This window comes from Pocillopora damicornis, chromosome 9, assembly GCF_964200805.1.
Source record: "Pocillopora damicornis chromosome 9, jaPocDami1.2, whole genome shotgun sequence".
Taxonomy (NCBI): Eukaryota; Metazoa; Cnidaria; class Anthozoa; order Scleractinia; family Pocilloporidae; genus Pocillopora; species Pocillopora damicornis.
This window is the reverse complement of record NC_142678.1, coordinates 4,676,822-4,698,881: the sequence shown is the minus strand read 5'-3', so window position 1 is coordinate 4,698,881 and position 22,060 is coordinate 4,676,822. Positions and strand designations below refer to the sequence as shown.

Below are 22,060 nucleotides of genomic sequence, written 5' to 3'. Positions count from 1 at the left end.
GCAATGGATCATAGAAATAGGTGAAAGTAGCCCTAAAAAACTCCTTAAGATAGCGAGGTGTTATAGGTCTCACCTTGTGAGTTTGTTTGAAAGCTTCTAAAAAGTCACAGAAATATCCAGAATGATGGTAACCATCTAAAATCGCATAATACTAAACACTTTTAGCACGCAGGCTACAAAAACAATTTAAGGTAATATGTGCGTATCGAATTTCCAAGTGCATTTGTTCACAAACGTTCTCAAATTTTGATGCTACGAACCAAACCTTTGCTCTCCTGACCAAAGGAGATTCTATTTTTTCCCTTCGTACATCACTTTTTGACTCACAGTTGCTTAATGTTTACGGAGTTTTCTTCTGCTTGCAATTGGAAACAAACCTCTCAGTGTCCTGCCTCGAAGCGCAGAACACATTTTTTGTGATCCAAGGTTTTTTTTCTTGTAAATGTACGGATGGTTTTATCTAGAAAAATAACGTAGTTACCGTTTTACTCTTCATAAAAGTCTTTATGCAAAGCCCTATGATGGTTTATGTACGCTTACCAAGTTTGATTGGATAACTTGACTCTGCTGACTATTAATTCCTTCCCTTTTAAACATGTTCCACATGCTCTCAATGAACTTATACGTGACAATTCAGCGCTATTGTGTTGTAGTGTTCTCATAAAATCAGCTTAAGCTCGGATGTATTTCTATAACCGATGGTAATTCCTTATTGTTTTTTTCTTCTTTCAGTCCTTGAGGGGGAGGAGGAGGACGGTAAATATCTGTGCTAATAAATTATTGAAATCTTCATTATCGGCTCAAAGTCTTCCAAGTAGCACACGGAAGCAGAGATTGTAAAAAGTCTGTATGGATTATTTTTCCAGTTTTGTTTTATTTTCACCGAGGGAGAAAAAGAGGGAAGTAAACCATCTGTGGCAATGGATTATAGAAATCTTCATAATCACACAGCCTTACAAGCTGTGCACTAAACGAGAAACAAAAGTACGGATGGATTTATCCAGAAAGATAACTTAGTTACCGTTTTTTCCATTTGTCAAAGTCTTAATGCATAGCTCTATTATGGTTTATGTACGCTGACCAAGTTTGATTGGATAACTTGACTCTGGTGACTCTGCTGACTATTAATTCGTTGCCTTTTAAACATGATGTAAATCCGTTTTCAATGCTTATACGTAACAATATACACGTTTTATACGCATATAAGCTTAAATGTCTCACAAAATCAGCGGGGGCTGGGATGTATTTTCATACCCGATGGTAATTGCTATTTTTTTTTCTTTTCAGCTCGTAGGAAGAGGATGGAAGGTAATTATCTATGCTAATGAATTATAGAAATCTTCATTATTAGCACATTTAAATTGGAGTAAATCGATTAAAAAACCAACAACAACAAAGCAAAACAAAGAAACAAAACAAGAAAGCAAACAAACAAAAGACGGCTTTTTTTCTTGTCTTGAAAATTGGAAATCGCTTCTCAGGCTCGTGAGAGGTTTGCACCATGCATGCGTACGCAATTATTCCCACAAGTAGAAGTATTTTGCTGTTCGTGCAGGATTTTTGCTTCTTAGCAGCTAATAAACGAATTGAGTAGCAATAAATTGAAAGGTAAATTCGAAGCTTTAACGATAAGCTTTAAGCCGAATGCAGTACGATAAAATTCCTATTCAGTTGAAATGCCGTATTCTATCAGCTTACTTTGGAGCTAAAGGTCTTTCACAACTATTCGATTTGTAATATGTCCTTTTTAGACAATTCTAGCTTTTTTAACGTGCATTATATGTAACGGAAATAAAGTGCTACGCTTAGTGACTTAGGTCCCTCAGGCTTATGAAAACGGGAGATTGATACGGTACAAGTTACTTAACCCACTTTCCCTCCCCCCCCCCCCCCCCCACCGCTCCTTTTAAATGCTTATCCTTTCTGGATAGCCTCCATCCTTTTATGAGTACCTTTCCTGTTTGTGATATGCTCTCACGAATTTGGAATCGACGAGGTGACTACGTTGGCTTTGTAAACTTGTGTTTATTTTCGGTTTACTTAGGAACTAGGTCTCTAAAAACTTTTTGATCGTTAGTTATTTGATATTGAAGTATTTAAACTTTAGTTTTAAAGTGTAGTTTACCTGAAGTTACAAGTGATCAGTAGTTTTACCTTTAAATGTTACTGACTTGAAATGAGCTCAGTGACTAAATTCTCCCAGGCCTTCTAAAATATACAATAAAAATGTACAATAACTTGGCTTTACAGACTCTGCCGACTTTATTAGTTCCTCTCTTTTACACCTTGCCGGTGTGTATCTCTTCCAAGCGATAATTCAGCTCTTTTATTCGGGAGTGTTCTCATAAACTCTGCATGGGCCTGGATGAATTTTCATGTGGTTTTTTGTCATTCTGTTTTCTTTTCAAACATGTCAGATTTTAAGAAGATATAGAAGGTAATTACCTGTGCTAATAAATCATAGAAATCTTCATTGACACAAATTCTTCCAGGTAGCAAACTAAAGCCGACATTGTATACAATCGATATGGATATTTTCCAAACTGGATACCAACAACTCCAATTTTTTTGTAAAATAATATATTTAATAAAAGTGAGAAGGGTAAAGCGTAGCTTGTAAGAGGTGTGAAAAGGACCATGTAAACTAACCTGTCCATAGGCATTTGTTTGATTGATTATTTTTTTTATGAGTGTATACGCGGTTTTTACCTAATTCGATATGCAAATATATTTATATTAGGAGGGGCTAACGCTCGAGTTATTAGCCTTTGAAACTCTTTACGGTGGCCAATTCGAAATGTCAACTTAGTTTATTAAAAGGAAAACATATTTCTTTTATTTCCTCCACCGACCCAGCACCACAATAGTTTTTGGAAACTTGCCCCCCTTTACTTTAACGCTTAGTTCAGTTAATATAGGTCGTGTTGTAGGTCTTATCTTGTGAGTTTGTTTGAAAGCTTAAAAAAAGTCACAGAAATATCCAGAATGATGGTAACCATCCAAAATCGCATGATGCTAAACACTTTTAGCACGCAAGCTACAATAACAATTTAAGTTGATATGTGCGTATCAAATTTCCAAGTGCATTTGTTCACAAACGTCCTCAAATTTTGATGCTACGATCCATACCTTTGCTCTCCTGGTCAAAGGAGATTCTATTTTTTCACTTCGTACATCACTTTTTGAATCACAGATGCGAAATGTTTATAGAGAGATTTCTTCTACTTGCAATTGGAAACAAACCTCTCAATCTCCTGCCCGGATCGAATCGCAGAACACATTTTTTGTGATCCAAGGTTTTCTTTTTCTTTTTTTTGACTGGGTAAAATGAAAGATATTTTTCAGTTTTGTTTTATTTTCATCGAGGGAGAAAAAAGAAAAGATAACTACCCGTATCTGTGGCAATGGATCATAGAAATCTTCATTATCACACAGCCTTACGAGCTGTGCGCTAAACGAGAAACAAAAATTGGGATGGTTTTATCCATAAAGTTACGTACTTCTTGCTTGTCCTGTAAAAGTCTTTATGCATAGCCCTAACTTGGTTTATGCTCGCTCACCAAGTTTGATTGTATAAATTGACTCTTGTGACTCTGCTGACAATCAATTCCTTCTCTTTTAAACATGGTCTACATCCGTTCAATAAAGCTTTTACGTAACAATTCAGCGCTCTCGTGTAGTAGGGTTATCGTAAAATCAGCGGCTGCTCGGATATATTTTTATACCCAATCGTAATTCTTTTTTTCTTTTTCTTTTCAGAGTTGATCAAGGGGCTGCTAGGTAATTATCTGTGCTAATAACTTGTAGAAATCTTCATTACCGGCACAAAGTCTTCCAGGTAGCACACGAAAGCCGAGATTTTACACAGTCCATCTGGATTATTTTTTTCAGTTTTGTTTTATTTTCACTGATGGAGTGAAAGAGGAAAGGTAACCATCCTGGCAATGGATCATAGAAATCTTCACTATCACACAGCCTTACAAGCTGTGCACTAAGCGAGAAACAAAAGTAGGGATGGTTTTGTCTAGGAAGATAACGTAGTTACCGTTGCTCTATTTGTACAATGACCTCCCATTTGTGTACTTTTGTCTCCGGCTTGTGGCTAAACAGCTTTTCTCATGTTTTCCCAACATCTCCCGCGTGGTTTATTGCGGCGGTAAACAGTGACTTTTATGCATGACCGGTTATACGCCTAACCTTTCTGTTACTTCCAATTGGCATAGAAGTTAGATGTCGACAGTTATCACGGATGTAAAGTTATCGCGGTTCCTTTCATGCCATGGTTCTTTCTCAGAGCTAGCTGTTTTAAAAGTGAAATGAAATTTGGTATAAGAATGTTGTTATATCTTTTTGATTGTAGAAGTTTTCGGCAGGACCATGATAAATCAAAATTTGCAATATATATTTCCCTGTATAACGTACCTATATTGTACTATGAACTTCAATATATATTAAAGAGTTGCCTTTTACCTGACTAGAAAAAAGGCGGTTATTCCGAAATTAGGGCATAAATTAGGCACGGTGACAATATCTCAGCGCCTGCAAAAGAGGCACGTTTAGCAGAGTTAACTCGCGCCGGGGTAATACTAAACGTTTTAAATCGTGTATATGGATGCTTTCCTTTAAATTTTAATTCAAGAAACTCAATGCCAACAATGAAAATTATTTTGTTCAAGATTATCTTCTACAAAATAAGGATGAGTTTCTTGAGAACGAGAACTATAAATCTCTATTACACTGTGCATACACGGTGGCTACGTCTGTTTGCTTTAGGTAAAGCAAATACACTCGATCAGTAGGATATTCACTTTCATTTTCTTGATTTTCTTTTAACACATTTTATTTGATTGTATTTATTTAAGCTTCTTAGTACAATTTTACCAGACAGTGACAGAAACAACAGCAAAACAGTGAGCAAATAACACAATGAGAACTGAAAAGTGCTTTCATTCATTTAGTAGTGAATTAAGTTTAAGCGAGGGTAAAACCATGTGGTGGTGGCAGCATTTAAAAGTTTCGCTTTTGAAAGGATATCGACGGAGAAATTAAAAATCACCGGTTGACATCCCAGTGTATTTTTTTTTATACCATGACAAAATTTCATAACTCCTTCCGCAAGGCGATGCAAATGGAACTGGGCTTTTTCGTTAAACTCGTTTGTATGAGTATTCACAGCATTGTCTGTGAGAGGCCATGATGATTTTTCATAGTTAATTGTGATTACTCATGTTTGCTTTGTATGTTCAAAATATTTGGGGAGTGTTCAAAATAATTGGTGGTAGTAATGAATCGTGGTAGTTTTGATTGTAGTTTTCTTTTATTGTTATGCTTTTGCTGTTTTCATATCCGAAAGCAGAGGTTTTTTTAATATTGTACGGTATTTATCGGAGATATAAATGTTTATCCAAGTGTAGAAACGATTCAGCAATAAATAACACGGGATCTTCCATCTTTTTTCTTTCTTTTCTAAGAAACTTCTGTGGACGAGAACTAAATCGTACTTCTAATGTACTTTATGACAAATTTGATCAGTGTAACGAGGAAATCGATGTTCGAGCTAAGACTTATGAATTGTGATCCTAGAGTTGCCGTACAGAAGTAAGAAACAAGAAAAACAAAAAAAAAAACACATAAAGACACTGGAAAAAACCGATAAAGAAATGAAAACTAACTTGCCCACAACCATTTGTTTGATTGATTTTTTTACTTTTTTTTTGGAGTGTCTGTACGGTTTTACCTAATTAAATATACAATTGTTTATATTTCTTTTGAGGATAGAACGGAAACGTCCATAGAGGTGCTAACGAGTGTATGTGCGGTTTTTACTGTTGGTTGCATGCACGATTTTTCCCAATCAAATGTGATCCTTTGACGTTTAGTTCAGTTAATAAACATTGCCTCTAAATAACAGTGCTTTCAATAAGATTTGGAGCGCGTGGCTACCTCGTTAAAGCATCCGCCGGCGAACAACATGAAAAAAAATTTCCCTTTTGTTGACCCATTAGTTCCACTGCGAACAAACCGACTCGAAACGAAGTTTTTGGTGTTATAAACTTCGGCAAACAATCATTAAACATTAGTCTCCCGGCCTTGTGACAATTGTTTATCTGATCGTTGAAATTAAAGATATGCGGCAGTGAATTCCGCAAGTCTTATTTATTGGGAAAACCACAGGATCATCCTTTTATTCTCGTCTACAGAAGTGTGCATTAGTACTAATGCATTCTAAAATGTCACATAATCATGTTTTGGCTAGCCATTAACAATAAGAACACGTTCTTCTCCGCTTTCTACGGCAACTGCAGGTTTTTTTGTTTTGTAAATAAACAGTACGTTAGACCCCAAAGTGTTCAGTATCTACCTTTGTTTCTGTCTTTGTAGTCCTCGGTTAAGCGTTTCACAAAAACTTAACATCTGTGCAAAAAAGTTCCGAATTTGATTTACGTGACTTGTTATGGCGAGAAATTTTGACAATTTTGAGTTTCAAGTTTGTTTTCTCACCGGAAGTCGAGAAGAACTGCTGATGTTTTATTTGTCCAAAATGATTTGAAGTTTTAGGTTAGCACAAAGTAACTTGAAAATTATTTTAAGTAACCGACAATGTGTACCTCTACTTCACGCATGATGAATTTACGTAAAACATTCAAAACGCGCGGAACATGCAGAGACAGGAAAATTCCAGAGAAAGAACAAATCTAACAATCAAAGACCACGGAATTTGAAAAGTAAAGAAGGTGACTTCTCCAATATTGAATTAGCTAGAATTTTCTGTGTTATTTATTTCTCATTCCACTTGGACGTGTCAAAGTCTGGTGAAGTATACCCAGCGATTCACAGAAGCGGGTGCCGCGTCTTACTGAAAGCACTGCAGTAGTTAAACAGCTAAAGAACGAATGCAGTAGCAGTAAATTGAAAGATTAATTGGAAACTTTCAAGAAGAGAACTTACCCGAATGCAATGAGAAAAAATTCTAATTCAATTGAAATCGAGGAAATGAGTATACTTTCCGCTTCCTTTATTTTTTTCTTTTCTAAGAGATGCATTATTCCGGGTCAGCAGTTCTTGAAGAAATTTCATTTCATATGAAAGTTATTTCTGGCCTTTTTCTTTTTTTATGAAAGCTAATTATATTTTTTTCGTCCAATTTTTTTGGTGTTTACATCGACAGCAATCTGCAAAACACCTCCGATTTCACTCACCTACCCAAAAGGCTACTAAAGACGTCTTCAGAAGCGTGATCAATGATCTTGCACACGACTAGTGATAATTTTGTCATTTTAAAACATACACAGCTGAAAGGAAACTGCAAGATGTTTAACACTGATCATTTTCGTTTGCCATATGGTCATACTTAACATTTCCAAGAGCGCGACAGTCGTCGAAGTATAAAAATGATAAGGCCATTAAATTATTTTGTTGATCTATACTCTTAAAGCACTAAGTGATTGTCGATTGAAGGTTGAACGCTCTAGTGATAGCGCCGCAGGGAAAAATTTAAATTGGATTTTATTTGGACTTATACTGTGCACTGGACGCGGGACAGTTGATGGGCCCAGCTTCTTTTTTTCCTTTTGAACTTGAAGAGTTAAGAATGAATTAAGTCATGTGATCGTATCATACACTGAATACATGTACTGGACATATGAAGGAGGTTGAATTAAAGTCTCGTCGTGTTTTGTTATTTTCGCCATTATGATAAGTATAAAATGAAATTTAGAACATGTATTAAGGTAGCAAGGCACAACATTAATTTACTGGAAAACTCAGAAAGTACGATTTGCTTTTTCTCGGGCAAAGCGCCTGGCCATATTTGGCCGTTGTTAGGGCTCGAGATTTACCGCAGAGAGAGGATTGAGTTGAGCATGTCAATTGATTCAGATGATTCTGATGATTGTAATTAACACAGGTTTTCGAGATTTACCGCAGAGAGAGGATTGAGTTGAGCATGTCAATTGATTCAGATGATTCTGATGATTGTAATTAACACAGGTTTTCGAGATTTACCGCAGAGAGAGGATTGAGTTGAGCATGTCAATTGATTCAAATGATTCTGATGATTGTAATTAACACAGGTTTTCGAGATTTACCGCAGAGAGAGGATTGAGTTGAGCATGTCAATTGATTCAAATGATTCTGATGATTGTAATTAACACAGGTTTTTGAGCAAGTAAGAGCTTTTGGCGAAAGGCATGGTCACAACTTTTATTTTTTTTGACCCGGTATAAATATATTTTAGTGGTTTAGCGGCAAAGAAACTCATACATCAGTGGTAAAGTAAACTGGAAATCTGAATACCATCAAAGAGCACGAACCTGAGTGGAACTTCAAAAAAATTAGAAATTATAATAACTTGGAGGTGTCAGGTGTATTTATAGTGTATATGGATAATCGTTCAGTTCGAGTAACTCGATAACAACAATAACAAAAATTCCTTTGTTTGGTTTTATAGGACGAGTTTCATAAGAACGAGAACTAAAAGTCGAACAACTTCACTTTTTTCTCCTCTCTCTACTTAAAGTGCAACACATACTTGTCGCTGTTCATGTATAGCACTTTGATTTGTTCTTATTGGTTTTTTTAGTGCGCTGTCATTGGTGCCTTTGATCCTCATTGTTATTTCGATTATCAGATGTTATCCCCTGGGATTATCTTTCAGTTTTGTTTTATTTTTACTGAGAGAGAAAAAGAGGGAAGTTAACTATCTGTAGCAATGGGTCATTGAAATCTTCATTATCACACAGCCTTACAAGCTGTGCACTCAACGAGAAACAAAAGTAGTAATGGTTTTATCTGGAGAGATAACGTACTTACCGCTGGTCAATTTGTTGAACGACCTCCTATTTGTATACTTTTGTCGCCGGCTTTTGGCTTAACAACTTTTGTCGTATTCTTTTAACATCTCGTAGGCGGTTTATTGCGCAGGTAAACCGATAGTGAGAGTGGATTATTGCTTAAGTAAACGAGACTTTTATGCGCCACCGTTGATACGCTTTATCTTCCCATTACTCTCAGTTGGTATACAAGTTGAATATTGACAGTTGTCACAGACTGAAGGCTATGACGGTTCATGCTATGGCGCTTCATGCCATAGTGCTTTCTCCAGAGCTCGCTGTCTTAAAAGGAAAATGAAATTTCGGATAAAAATCTGTTACATTTTTTTTGTGAGTGTAGTCGTTTTCCGCGGGACCGTGGTACATCAAAATTTACAATATATATTTTCCTGTATAGCGTATGTATAATCTATTACGAACTTGTGTGTGTGGGATGACGGTTGACTTCTCAGAGTTGGAAGTAACACAAATACAATAGGCTGCGGTTGTAAATGTGAATTAAATTTTTTCACTCTTAGGCTTTGAGAACATAGATTTATTTCAGCTGTCTCCCAAATTTTTTTTTTTATGCTCTAGCTTTTCATCTCCAGTGTGTAGCAGCTCAAGGAACAGTATGATGCTGCTACTTCTTTTTTTTTTACCTTGCACCTTTTTCACTAACTAAAGTGAAATTCATGTGAGCTCCCCCATCCCTTCCCTTTATGCGCCTCTTTCTTATGTGTGATATGAGCTCAGGAATTTGAAAGGGACGAGGGGACTCTATGGACTTTACAAAAGTCGATCTTTAATAACTCTCTTTTTATGCATGTTCTACTCCATCTTGCAAATAGATATTTAGCGATGGATCTATATTCAGCCAGGTTTTTTGTGCATGAGTGGTTTCCGTAAAATTAATAGATTAGTGCGATGATTTATAATTACATAAGTACATAATTTCTTATTTCGTTTTTATTTTTAATTTAACTTTCCTCATCAGCAAGTTTCATATATTGACAATGTAACACTATTTACGGGGACGTTGAGAATGGCGTTTCATAGGACGACGGTGAACGGCAAACGAATAAGTAAATCCTGCTTAAAAATAGCAATAAGGATTGTGTTTAGGCTCATATAATTATTTCATATATCCAAAAATACGCGTTTGGATATCCAAACAAGTGTGTTTGGAAATCAATTAGCAAAGGAATGCAATACTTGAACAAATGCTCGTGCGACTGTTCAGACGAACTTTGTAAGGCAGAAGTTTATGGAGAGGCTATGCAGGTCCTCCAACCTTTGAATTTTTTCAAGACTTTGCACACTTTGAACACACTCCCCGTCTGGAGTACTTTTGGACTTTAAAAGTTAGAGCAAATAAGTTCCTTTTGGCTTTTTTTGGCAGAGGAGCTTAATGTAAATTACCAGACTTTTCCGCGATAAATAACCCTTGCAGCATCAGTCTGGGGGTTAATGCTTGGAAAAAATTATGCACCCTTTAGACACCAGGTTCTCTATAATATCATTTCATTTAGGGACGGAGATGATTTTGCAAACCTTATCGTAATTAGTCATCTTGTTTTCATTTCAGGGGACGACGAGTCGCGGGAAGGTAAATTATTAGTTTCCTATAATAATGAATCTTAGTAACTTTTATTTTAACACATTGGATATGTATGTTTGATAATAGGAAATATACTCAATAATAAATCGAGTTTCAATTCCTTTATTTTATAATAGCACATTCTATTGACTCAAACTGATATAAGCACCGTATTATAAATTTACAAACATGGCAACAACGAAAAGAGAACATATTGGAATAACGCAGATTAATGCTTAGAAATAGAGCTGAATAGTTCCCCGGCTGCAAGGTTTGCATCTCTGTGATACTCTCCAGAGACAGAACTTAACTGATTAGGCATTAACGCTTAACATCTTAAGGATCCAACCAGCTATTTACCGTCAAATGTTAATCTGACAGTCACGGGAAATAATTCTGAGGCTGATTAAAACGTATTGTTGGCGCAATCAGGTCGTTTCTTAACTTCAGCAACATCTGAGTTAAAAATGAACTAATTTCCTTCTCGAATTCAAATATCCAGCACGAGTGAAAAATTCTGGCACGACTTCGACATTCCAACGCGTATCTTAACTTTAGCAGAATCTGACTTAAAAGTGAACTAATTTCCTTCTCAACTTCAACTATCCAGCACGACTGAAAAATTCTGGCACGACTTTAACATTCTGGTGTCATAGCGGATTTCGAACCCCCATCCCCCCTTAGATTTGAACCCCCCGGTCCAAATCCACAACCCAACAAAACTGAGTTAAATATCAACCTTAACGTACTAGTAGAAATAGATAATGCTTTACGTTCCAGTGAATACTAAAGTATGTTTTTAATTCAAAACATGCGTATTGATGTTGTCCTGTTCTCAGCATTCCGCCTCAACTTAGGATTTTCGTTCACCCAAGCGAAAGCGCCAACCTCTGGAATAAAAACAAACTGTAAAACTTGCTAACGTTCGATTTTTTGTTCTTCTCTTAAAAAAGGTGTGAAACATGAAATGATAGATATGCTAACAATAAGTGTGAAACGCGTGAAAACTTTAATTATTTTCACTCCATTGGAATCCAGATTGCTCGGGCTCTCGATTTGTCGTAACTCTTGATAACTCGAACCAAAAGTTGTTCCCCTTCCCCTGGTGAACCCAACTAATCCAACTGATTTTCATTTCCTATGGAGGCTCGAAAAATCGGGAATCCACTGTTCGTGTTGATCCTCAACGAAATTCTTTTGCTTTACCCACTACGTTGAGACTTTTCTATTGCTCATAAGCTGAGAATGCACTAAACTTTGCATCCATTTGCGTTTGTGTTACTAGTTATATTCCTAGTGATTAAAAATAGGTTAAACTAACAATCCTTTTAGGTTTTTGTGTCTGGCTAGCGTTCGGTCGAGTCGATTTATAATAACCTGAAATAGATGCTAGACCACATAGAAGTTATCTCTTTTCTTTTCTTTTTCTCGAGCATGTTTCAAATAGATTATTTTTGCTCTTAAGCCGAGCACGGAATATATAGCAGTCTTTCTAACAGTGCCGTTGAATAAAGTCACTATTTATTTTTCGTTTCTAGACAGTCTAAGCTCAGGTATGTGGGAAACTTGGAATCGAGTGCTTTTCGCCAAAATATGTACCGCAAGTCATTGCTATGTTAAAAACTAGGTGAAAACTTTGAATAAAAGGTTTTCACGACGCTCAAAGCGTAAAAATCATATTTATTAGAGTGCTTGGTCTGGTGTTTCTTTTTAACGAAAGCAAAGCCGTAAGCACCAAAAGCCAGTCAGAAAACTAATTTAGCAATACTGCCTTTCACCCTTGACAAATTATCGATATGAAGTGATAAAATATTTACTAGACGCTAAGTCGCTTGAGGCGCTAATTAATCGTTTTTGTGGAGAAACGTTCATGTGCGTGGAACGCCTTATCGGCACTGAGTAATTTATGTTATTGTTACTCTGTGCTCTACAACTGAATTCAGTTGCTCCGCCTACTGCAAAAGGTTTCATTCTACTTTGTTATTAGGGCCTCTTTACATGGAGGTGGAGGACCCTAGGTAGGTGAAGTAACCCGCTTAGGTGGGGTAACCCGCCTGTCCATGTAATTTCTTATATTATCTTGATCACGTTTACATGACAGGTGGGGTGACCACCTAGGCGGGTTTCCCAGTCTGCCAGGTAGGGTAACCTGGTCAGCCGGGGTAACAATTTGCCATGTAAACGTCTCAAGGTGGGGTAACCCGCCTACCCGGGGTCGCACTCATGGCAAAAAGCTCAAAAGCGAAACATGCATGTTTTGAAACTTTAGACATTTCTTAGCTGTCTCATGGCAGAAATCACCAGAAACCACAACGGACACACAAGGAGTGTAAAATGTTCACATTTCGGAATATTTAGCGTTGTAAATCGACCATATTTCGTTTCCCAAACTATTCCGTATAACGTATTAAGTCAACGGGTTCTCGCGTAACCTTACACCGCGTAACACAACGCGTGTCGCTTTCATGAATAAATACATATGTGCCCAAGAATTAATTTTTCATCTTTCTCGAGATGAGAGCTTGGGACGCCTCTGCTCAAACTCCTTAATTTCAAGCGCAACAACAGCCTCAAGAAACCTCACCTCAGCACCCCGGGGCTGTAAGATTGTATGTAGACGCGTTTTTTTTTTTTTTTTTCGACCACGGCTAGGCGGGTTACCTCACCTACCTGGGGTCCCCCACCTCCATGTAAACGGGCTCTTACTCTCGTGATTCCTTCCGTCAGCGAAACGAAAGCTTACAACGAAGTTTTTTCACTATCTCCGCCATAACGAGCATCCGATCGATTTTTCGAAAGATCAGGGAAGAGATTTACGCAAGAAAGCCCAAAGAATCGTTCTTGAAGATGGTGCGCTGTTTTTTATTGGTCAGAAAAATGGTCAACCTGAAAGATGGGTTCCCAGCCGAGACGAGCAGCAGCAAATACTGAAAGCTTGTCACTCTAACAAACTTGCTGGTCACATAGGCCGTGACAAGACGAGAGAAAAGGTTTGTACTTAATTCAGAGATGCTTCTCTTGAACTTTAAAATTGTAGTTACAATTTAGTTGATCGCTCTTAACTTTTGTGTTCCTGTTCCTCTTCCAGGTTACATCTCGCTACTAATGGGTTCGATTGTTGGAGGACTGAAATTGTCAAGCGTTGCGATGTTTGCCAGCGTACTTCAAAGAAATTCGGAAAGCCTGCCCAGCTATGCCTGATTAAAGTAAAGGAGACTGTGTGACATCGGATTGGTATCGATCTGGTAGGACATATGCCTGAAACGTTCCGTGGCAGTAAGTACTTGATCACCTGTACTTGCTACTTCAGCAAGTGGCCAGAGGCAGCTCCTCTTAAAGAGAAATCGGCCTGGAGTTATGTAATATCCGAAATTAATTGTAGAGTACTGAGATTTAAGGATATTTAGCACATGTTGTTACATAATTATTTACCACGTTAATTTTCAATCTATTAAGGAAAGTAATTCAACATGCTCGTTTTAGAATAGGCGCGCAAAATAATCCTTCTGATGGAAGTTCAGTTACATGATTTTCCTTGCGTATAGCCTGTCACAAATATCAAAAATTTGCAACAATTTTGACGAAGCCAAAACTATTTTTTTGCAAAATGTAGCAAAGTTACTAGATATGGATAGCTTTTTTTTAAGCTTGCTTGAGTCAAGTTTAAGCTTGGTTTAAACTTGACTTGCTCTACTAGACAAATATTTATCGGTCCTCTAGATGTGGCGGATTTCCTGTACAACCTGTCACCAGATACGGAGTGACGAAAATTGGGATGTCCGACCAGAGCCAAGAATTCGTCAACAGGGTCAACGAGGAGCTGTTTAAGTTGTGTGGCACGGACCACAGGATCAGTGCGGTGTACCACCCGCATGGTCTTGATGAAATAATGAATCAGACGCTAACGAGAGCCCTAGTGTACTTCGTGAACGACAACCAAGATGACTGGGATGTGTATTGAAGGCCTAAATGTAATAACTCTCCTAAAAGTAATAAAGTCCTAAATGTAATAAGCCTTCGATGTAATCGTTTCACCGCGCCAGTGCATTGTTGTTATAGCGGACATCCACATTGAGATGTTAAAGTGACAGCTGTTGCACCAAAGAATCCTAAGACCAATATTGATGGCATATTGCAGGCTTGCTGATATCAATCAGCGTCTTTTTGTTTGCTAAAGACAAAGGTTGAGAAGCATTTGGTACAAACCCTTATACTGATGTGCTTTTGACATCAAATTGACAAACGTAAAAACAATTAGAACGCTGACCAATAGCTCTCTTTATATCATTGGTTCAGACTCTTTAATTAGTGCAACAGATTTTGACAATATTCTTGTATGATCAGTACTGAAGTTAACACTTCATGAACCGAATTGCAAGGAAAAGGAAGTGCACTGACCTATACCTTAGACAAATTCCGGGCTCGGAAGCGCGTTTTTTGCACTGTCTTCCCTTGCCAGATTTCTAATGGGTCTGCATGAAATATATTCATCTGTGCTATTGACCAAGCGTGAGATCAAAATGACTGGATATTGGCCGAGTTCTTTTTTTTTTTTTGACCGAACAAGCTTGGTCGAGAGAGTTTATATTCTCTTAGCTTAATCAATAAAGGATCCATTGTACAGAAAAATATTTCGCTTTAATAAGAATCAAGAATGACTTATTTCGAGAGCCGAGAGTGAAAGCTGACTGTGTTTGTAGCACAATAAACCTAGGAGGGTCGTTTAATATTTTCTATGTATATGTTGACATCGTCCAAAAGTTACGAACTTTGTAAGTGTTCTTGCGCGGGATCAATGCAGGCAATCCCGAGCGGGCAAGATAGGCCTATCGGTGATCGGCAACTTGTTCCAAGCTCACATATCATTCGCCTTGGTTGTCAGAAAAATGTCCAGGGTACACGGTAGCTGCTGAAACACTTGCTGACGGATTGAACGCATGCTGCCCACCAACTCTTAGAGAGGAAACTATTTGGATGTCGATTTTATACAAGTTTGCTGCTGCATACAGCGTAATCTGATCCCCATAGGTCCCATCGCGCGCCATATGAGTTATATAGTCAGCAAGTGACCTCATCATTTGCCAAATGCTCCAAAAGAGGGAAGCCATTGCTATCGAACGGATTACTTTTTAAGTACTCTACTATTTCTTTCCTCATGGTTTCAAGAGATCTTAAAATGCCCATTCTCTTTGCCTGGTGCAGTAGTGCAGCAAATTGGCAATCGCCACCTCTAGGAGGATTGTAATTCTTAGTTGGGCGAACCCTCCCAGCACTAGGAAGGATTTCTTCTTGTAATCTGCTCTCTCTGACGGCGTTACAATTTCGTACAAAGTATATTTCAAATGGTGTTTTGTAAGCTATCACCTCCTTGGGGTCGTTATTTAGAATTCTCTGATAAAGAGGGAGCTGTTTCGCCCTCTTCACACCGTCCTGACCTATCTTTTGAAGATAATATCCTTTTCTGCTCATATCCATCAAATCTATTTGGTGCCTGATATGAACGTCTCTGGCTCTGATGGGTGTCAGTTTCGCCTAATTAAGAAACTTAGCATTTCGGCGATGATTACTTTTGTCTATGTTTAGAATAGTTAGTATTTCAGCTCGACTTACTCCTAAAAATTTGCTGGGCAAATCTTTGTGTTACTGCCAGCTTTTTTGAAACTGGAAAGTTATGCTCTTTACGCGCATGCCATTTTCATAGTGCCGATTCAATAGAAGAAAAGTCAGTTTCAGAGTTTCTTTGACTGATCAATTAGCATATCCGTTAAGAAACGGCTCACGCGATTAGATGTACTCACATCTCAGAGAGAGCAAGGGCACAATTTTTTGCGGTTTTGAGGTTTTGGGGACCGGGACATCATTTACAGCCTTCAACATAAAGAGCCATTTTTAATGTTTATCATATCTCCCTCGTGTGACTGTTTCCGGCCTCATATGAAACGTAATAGAGTGACAAATATGTGCTAAAAAGACCTGTTGCTTATTTCGAATTACAGTACGACCTCGGCGGTTGGAACCTTTTTAAGTAACAAGTGCCTTTTAATTTTGGAGCCCAAAAAATTTTCGTCGGTGAGCTCGTTCATGACATGCCCCAAATTTTTGTTAAATGTCTGTTTTGTGATTGAAAATCTGAGCCGATGATTTGTGATAATGTGCTGGTCAGCAGCTTCTTTGCATTTACACCTGTTAAAAATGTAAGTAGCTGAGTATATAATTTGATGCAGACACATGCAATACTTTATCTGTTTGTCGGATTTGGTAAGTGCATTTCAAGATCAAGAGAACATAATTGTTCCAGTTATGTTCTCTTGGGGAGAAAAATTATTTTGTCTATATTCATATACTATTCAGGCATGGAAAGACAAAAAATGTATATCCGAGCCTGCAAATTGTCCTACCTACAAGTCAGCAGACTCCCTTGTCCAAGTTTGTAATTTGGTTTATGACTTGTTAACTCCAACGCTAATCACGCAAGAACAACATTCTCAATTTTTTCCAAAATTTATTGTACTTAAGATTCTGAGTCAATGATACATGGAGAGGTTTTGGTCAGCGTACTTGTTGTTTCGCCAGCTGTCATTTGATTTCATTTGTTCATCATTATAACGGTTTACAGCCAATGCCTCTCGACTAATAGCAAATAAAAAGACGCTGATTGACATCAGCGTCATTGACATGTATATTGGTCTGCGGATTTTTTGGTGCAACAGCTGTCACTTCAACATCTCAATGCGGATGTCCGCTATAACAACAATACACTGAAGGAGTTCAACGATTGCACTGGAGGCTTATTACATTTAGGACTAAATGTTATTACATTTAGGACCAAATGTTATTACATTTAGGACCAAATGTTATTACATTTAGGAATTTATTACATTTAGGACCAAATGTTCTTACATTTAGGACCAAATGTTCTTACATTTAGGACTTTATTTCATTTAGGCCAGTTATTACATCTAGGCCTTCAACAATGTGCACATCAAGTCCCTTTCTGTTCGCCTATCGAACCAATAACAATGACTCCACCAAATTCACACCGTTCGAGTTAATGTTTGACCGTGCACCCGTGCTACTCATCGAGACGGAAATCAGGCCAAAGCCTAGCAGTACTGACTCACTTTCTGACAAAATCGGAGATGCACCCGCCGATTTAAAGAGAAAGTTCGTGTCATGATGTACATTCGAGACTAGGAGAAGGTTCAGGCAATAAAGAACATTGACAAAGCACAAGAGCGGCAAAAGACGTCGTAGGATTCAAAGCACCAGCCACTAGGATTCAAGGAGGGCGACACTGTGTTGCTGAGAAACTTACGGAACGAGGCAAGAAAAGGAGGCAAACTGGAGCGGGCGTGGTCAGGTCCTTATACCATCAGCAAGGTGTTACCAAAGGGTCTCTACAATCTCCGAAACGAAGACGGTACTGAGCTGAAAACATCATTTGACAGCTCAAGACTAAAGATCTACTATCATTCGGTACAGTCACACCCAAACACGAACACTTAGGTAGAGATGCCTTTGCAATCTGGTGCCATAAAAGGGGACAAAAACACTTCGACAAAACTTACCAAGTCCGTTAAAGTTAATGTCCTTGAAAAAGATCGTAATACCATCCTAAGCAACGGTCACCTTGACGACAACTTTATCAATGAATCACAAAACATTTTAAAGAAGCAATTTCCGAACATTGGTGGCTGGCAAGATACTCTGCTCTGCCAAATATCGTTTTCTGCTGTTTCTGAAGAATCTGTCCAAATTCACCACACTAGGAAAAATAATTGGCTTTGTTCAACGTCGATCAACGAACATTTGCGGGTTTACGAAAGTTCGTCTAGCGAGGAATTGTTGGACTTGAGCTGCGAGGTACTTAAGACTGCCGCGGGGTGCGAGTGGCTCTGCACTGTCTGCTGACCGCCAGACTCTAAGCGACTTCGTACTTGTTAAAGTGTTATTTCGGATCTCTCAACAGTTAATAATCGTTAAAATTTGAAAATAAAATTGAGTTGGATGTAGTAGTCCCCACTACTGTTAAGACATAGACGTTGATGTTGATTTGCAATTGAAAATAAGCTGAGAGTTCTAATAGTTCAGAATAGAAAGATTTCTATTTATTATAGGCTTTAGGAACGACTTATATTAAATAAGAGTAGTTACTTCGTTCTTGTTCAGAAACTATTTTATGTTATTTAATTAGAAAATCAGACTGAGTTATTCTTGTGACTGGACGCAATAGTCTTCACTATTGTTATGACGTTTTGTACCAATGTTGATTCGCATCAGAAGAAGCAAGGATTTATTATAACAATTTCAATCGTTCGAATGCTGTAGTTTGTTTGTATTTAATTCCTACGTATAATAAATGCGGCAGAAATGGAACGATATGGCTGTTTTTCTTTATCTTTATTGAGGAATGTTGTGTTGTCACTGAAAAGAACATCGACAAAAAGCTTCCAAATAGAATAAGTTACCAAATATGATACAAACGATGCTTAAAAGGAAATTTTGGGAAGGGGGTCCAAATCTGCGAAGGGTGGTCCGCATCCGCTAGCGGATTTTGACCGGGGGGTGTCCATATTCAGAATGTTTAAGTCGTGCCGAAAAGTTGAAGTCGTGCCGGAAAGTTAAAGTCGTGTTAAAGTTATGAAATCCATATTTTTTAACTAATTTTTTAATTGTGTTAAATGATCTAAGTATCTTAGTATAAGTGTACAATTGGCCTTGAGCTATTGTATTTCATTTTTAATTCCATGCTTTTGCAGATCTATGGCATCGTTCAGGAACGTAAATAATTTTCTATTTTCTTTCCATTTCCCCAACGATACCGTAGATCGGCGAAAACTTGGAATAAGGGAGAAATACAGTTGCACAAGGCCTTAAAACTTGGAATAAGGGAGAAATACAGTTGCACAAGGCCTTAATTGAATCGTTACCTTGCCTGGTTTCTAAGGTCTGTCGATGTATACATAAATCGCTGTTTCGCGGTGTGATCATGTGAGCTAGGATTGGTCCCGGGTTTCCCATTTATCTTGAAAACTTTTTTTACCTTGAAAATTTTTGTTTTTGCAGCGAAGATAAGCGGCTGCGTTATCAGATATTTTTGCGAATAAATTACCCTTGTGTTTTTTTCTCCCTTGAATTTTATTTATGTGTAGAATACATAATTGGAGTAAGGAGAATACTTTCGTTTTCTTGATAAATAAGTGTTTCTTTATAACAATACCTCGCGGGGTCCAATGCTTGGAAAACATTATGCACCCTTAGCCACCAGATCTGTAGGTTCTCTATATTGTTTCATTATGGGACTGAGATGATTTTGAAAACTTTATCGTAATTATACATTTTGTTTACATTCTAGAGCTGCAGAAAGAGTTGGAAGGTAATTTATTAGTTACCTATGGTAATGAGTCTCAGTAACTTTTACATTGACAGTGTCTCAATATTCACTCTTTGGAGTACACATTGAATATTTACGTTGGTTTTATTTTCTTTATTTTATCATAGCACATTCTATTGACGAAAACTGATTTAAGCATCGTATTATAGATTTACAACCATGACAATAAACAAAACACGTTGGAATAACGTAGCTCAATGCTTAGAAATAAAGCTGGATCGTTCCCCGGCTGCAGAGTGTGCATCTCTGTAAAGTAAATTGGAAATATCATCCAGTTTACTTCGTGCTCTTTGAATACAATCAAAGAGCACGAAGCTGAGTGCAAATTTTAAAAAAATCAGCTAAAGGTGTTCATTTGCAGTGTATTAATAGTGTTCATGGATAATTATTAAATTAGGGTGAATCCATAACAACAATGGAAATTTTTTTATTTGACATAATAGGATGAGCTTCTTAAGAACGAGAACTATAAGTCGAACAACTTTACTTTACTCTCTTCTTTCTACTCTAAATGCAATACCTCTAATTTTCTCTTCAGTATTCATGCACAGTACTTTAAACCACCTTTTCTTCGCACCAGTTTTCTAGACGATGAATACTAAAACTTTGTATCCTTCCGGAATGTGTGTGCCAGCCTCAGTTGCAGGCTGGTCCATCTAAAAGGTTTCTGTCCGTATCTCAGATTTCATCTTTGAGACCGCATTTTTCAATGAGCCTTTTCAGTGTAGGTATGCTTTTGTTAATGCTGTGATATTTGACTAAAAGTTCAAGTAATTTATCATTGATAAATCACTTGTTCAAATAATTACGAATCGCTCTTTGAGTGCGAATGGTTTCAAAAGAGCAGCACTGCAACTTGGTATACCGAATTCCAGGCAAAAAGCTGTAAATTGAACCCCTGTAACTGAGAGAGAAATATCGCCGTATTACTCATGCCAGAATGCAGTCTCGGAATTTTATACTTTACTAAAAAATACATATGGTCATGGTCCGTATTTTTCGGGAATACCGGAATACGGTAGTTAAATATAAGCAATTTCCTTCGCATCTCAGGAAAAAAAAAAGGATTTTTCCTGTGACCGCAATGTTTTAGTTTTCTCGGGGAAAAAAACGCTTTTCAGTTTACATTTGTTTCCGGCAGCGAGTATGTAAATTATGTTAACTTTTTTCACTCTTAGGCTTTGAGAACATAGATTTATTTCAGTTGTCTCCCAGATTTTAATTGCTCGAGTCTTTCATCCCCTGTATGTACGTACGTTAAAAGTAGCACCTTGTGCGGTGGGTCGTACGGTCGCACGGTCATAAGTCCAAATTTTTCGGCTTGATGGGTTACAACTACCATTTTGTATAATTTTGGGACTACGCTCTGCGAGCTCCGCTATAATGTATTATAGTGAACTACAGGCTGGCAGTATCCATTCTAATCTCTTTCCTTGTTCATCTCGCGACTCTACCGTTCAAACGACCACGAAAACAGCCAGACAAACTGATTATTCGTTCGGCAATGTTTTAGTGTTGCTAATTAAGGCGAAAGGAAACAAATGTTTCTTGTGTACCCATTGCGAACGGGTGTGATGAGGAGGCGCAGGTTAACCACATTACCGAACCCCCTTACTCTACGCGTTCATGGCCTTCTTCGAGTTTATACACACTTGTGAAGTTGAAATAAATAAGATGACAACACGGATTCTGTTAAACGTTGAAATCATTTTTACACAAGGTCTGCATAATTCCAATTGGCTGATCAGTGGCTAATTAGTGGCAACGTAGAATGTATTTTTTGTGATCTTAGAATTTCTCCCTTTTTCACTGGGTTAAATTAAAGAAATGTGGCAGTGAATTTCAAAAGTTCTATTTATTGGAAAAACCTTAAGACTAATCTGTTATTCTCGTCTACAGAAGTTTGTATCATTACTGATACAGTCCACTTATAATGTTTACATAAGGTAATTGAATAAATCAGTCAGCCAATGAATTCTAGCTGTTCCCACGATTCGTGTTTCTTATCAGATTGTAAACATTGGTCGAGCCGTCGATTTCTTCTAGAAAAAAAAGGCATCTGCTTATGTTCTGGTTTTCACAGCAATTGCAATTTAATTTTTTTTCAATAAACAGTTAGACGCGTAAGTGTTCCATGGCTATATGTTTGTTTCTGTCTTTGTAGTCCTCGGTTAAGCGTTTCCATGTTCACGTAACGATTTTGATTTACGTCAGTCTGTTTATTGACAAGCACCCTATTATAACAATCTCGATTTT

The 22,060-nt window shown here is 37.6% G+C and overlaps 2 long non-coding RNA genes across 2 annotated transcripts in view; both read left to right on the top strand.

The window, feature by feature from the left end:
• Nucleotides 1-22,060, top strand: part of LOC149039724 (uncharacterized) — a 193,126-nt gene that overhangs the window by 5,780 nt on the left and 165,286 nt on the right. The gene's annotated exons all lie outside the window — the stretch shown is intronic.
• Nucleotides 751-14,424, top strand: LOC149039739 (uncharacterized). Its single transcript, XR_016179995.1, has 2 exons — nt 751-7,906; nt 8,156-14,424. It is a non-coding gene; the product is annotated as an uncharacterized LOC149039739 (long non-coding RNA).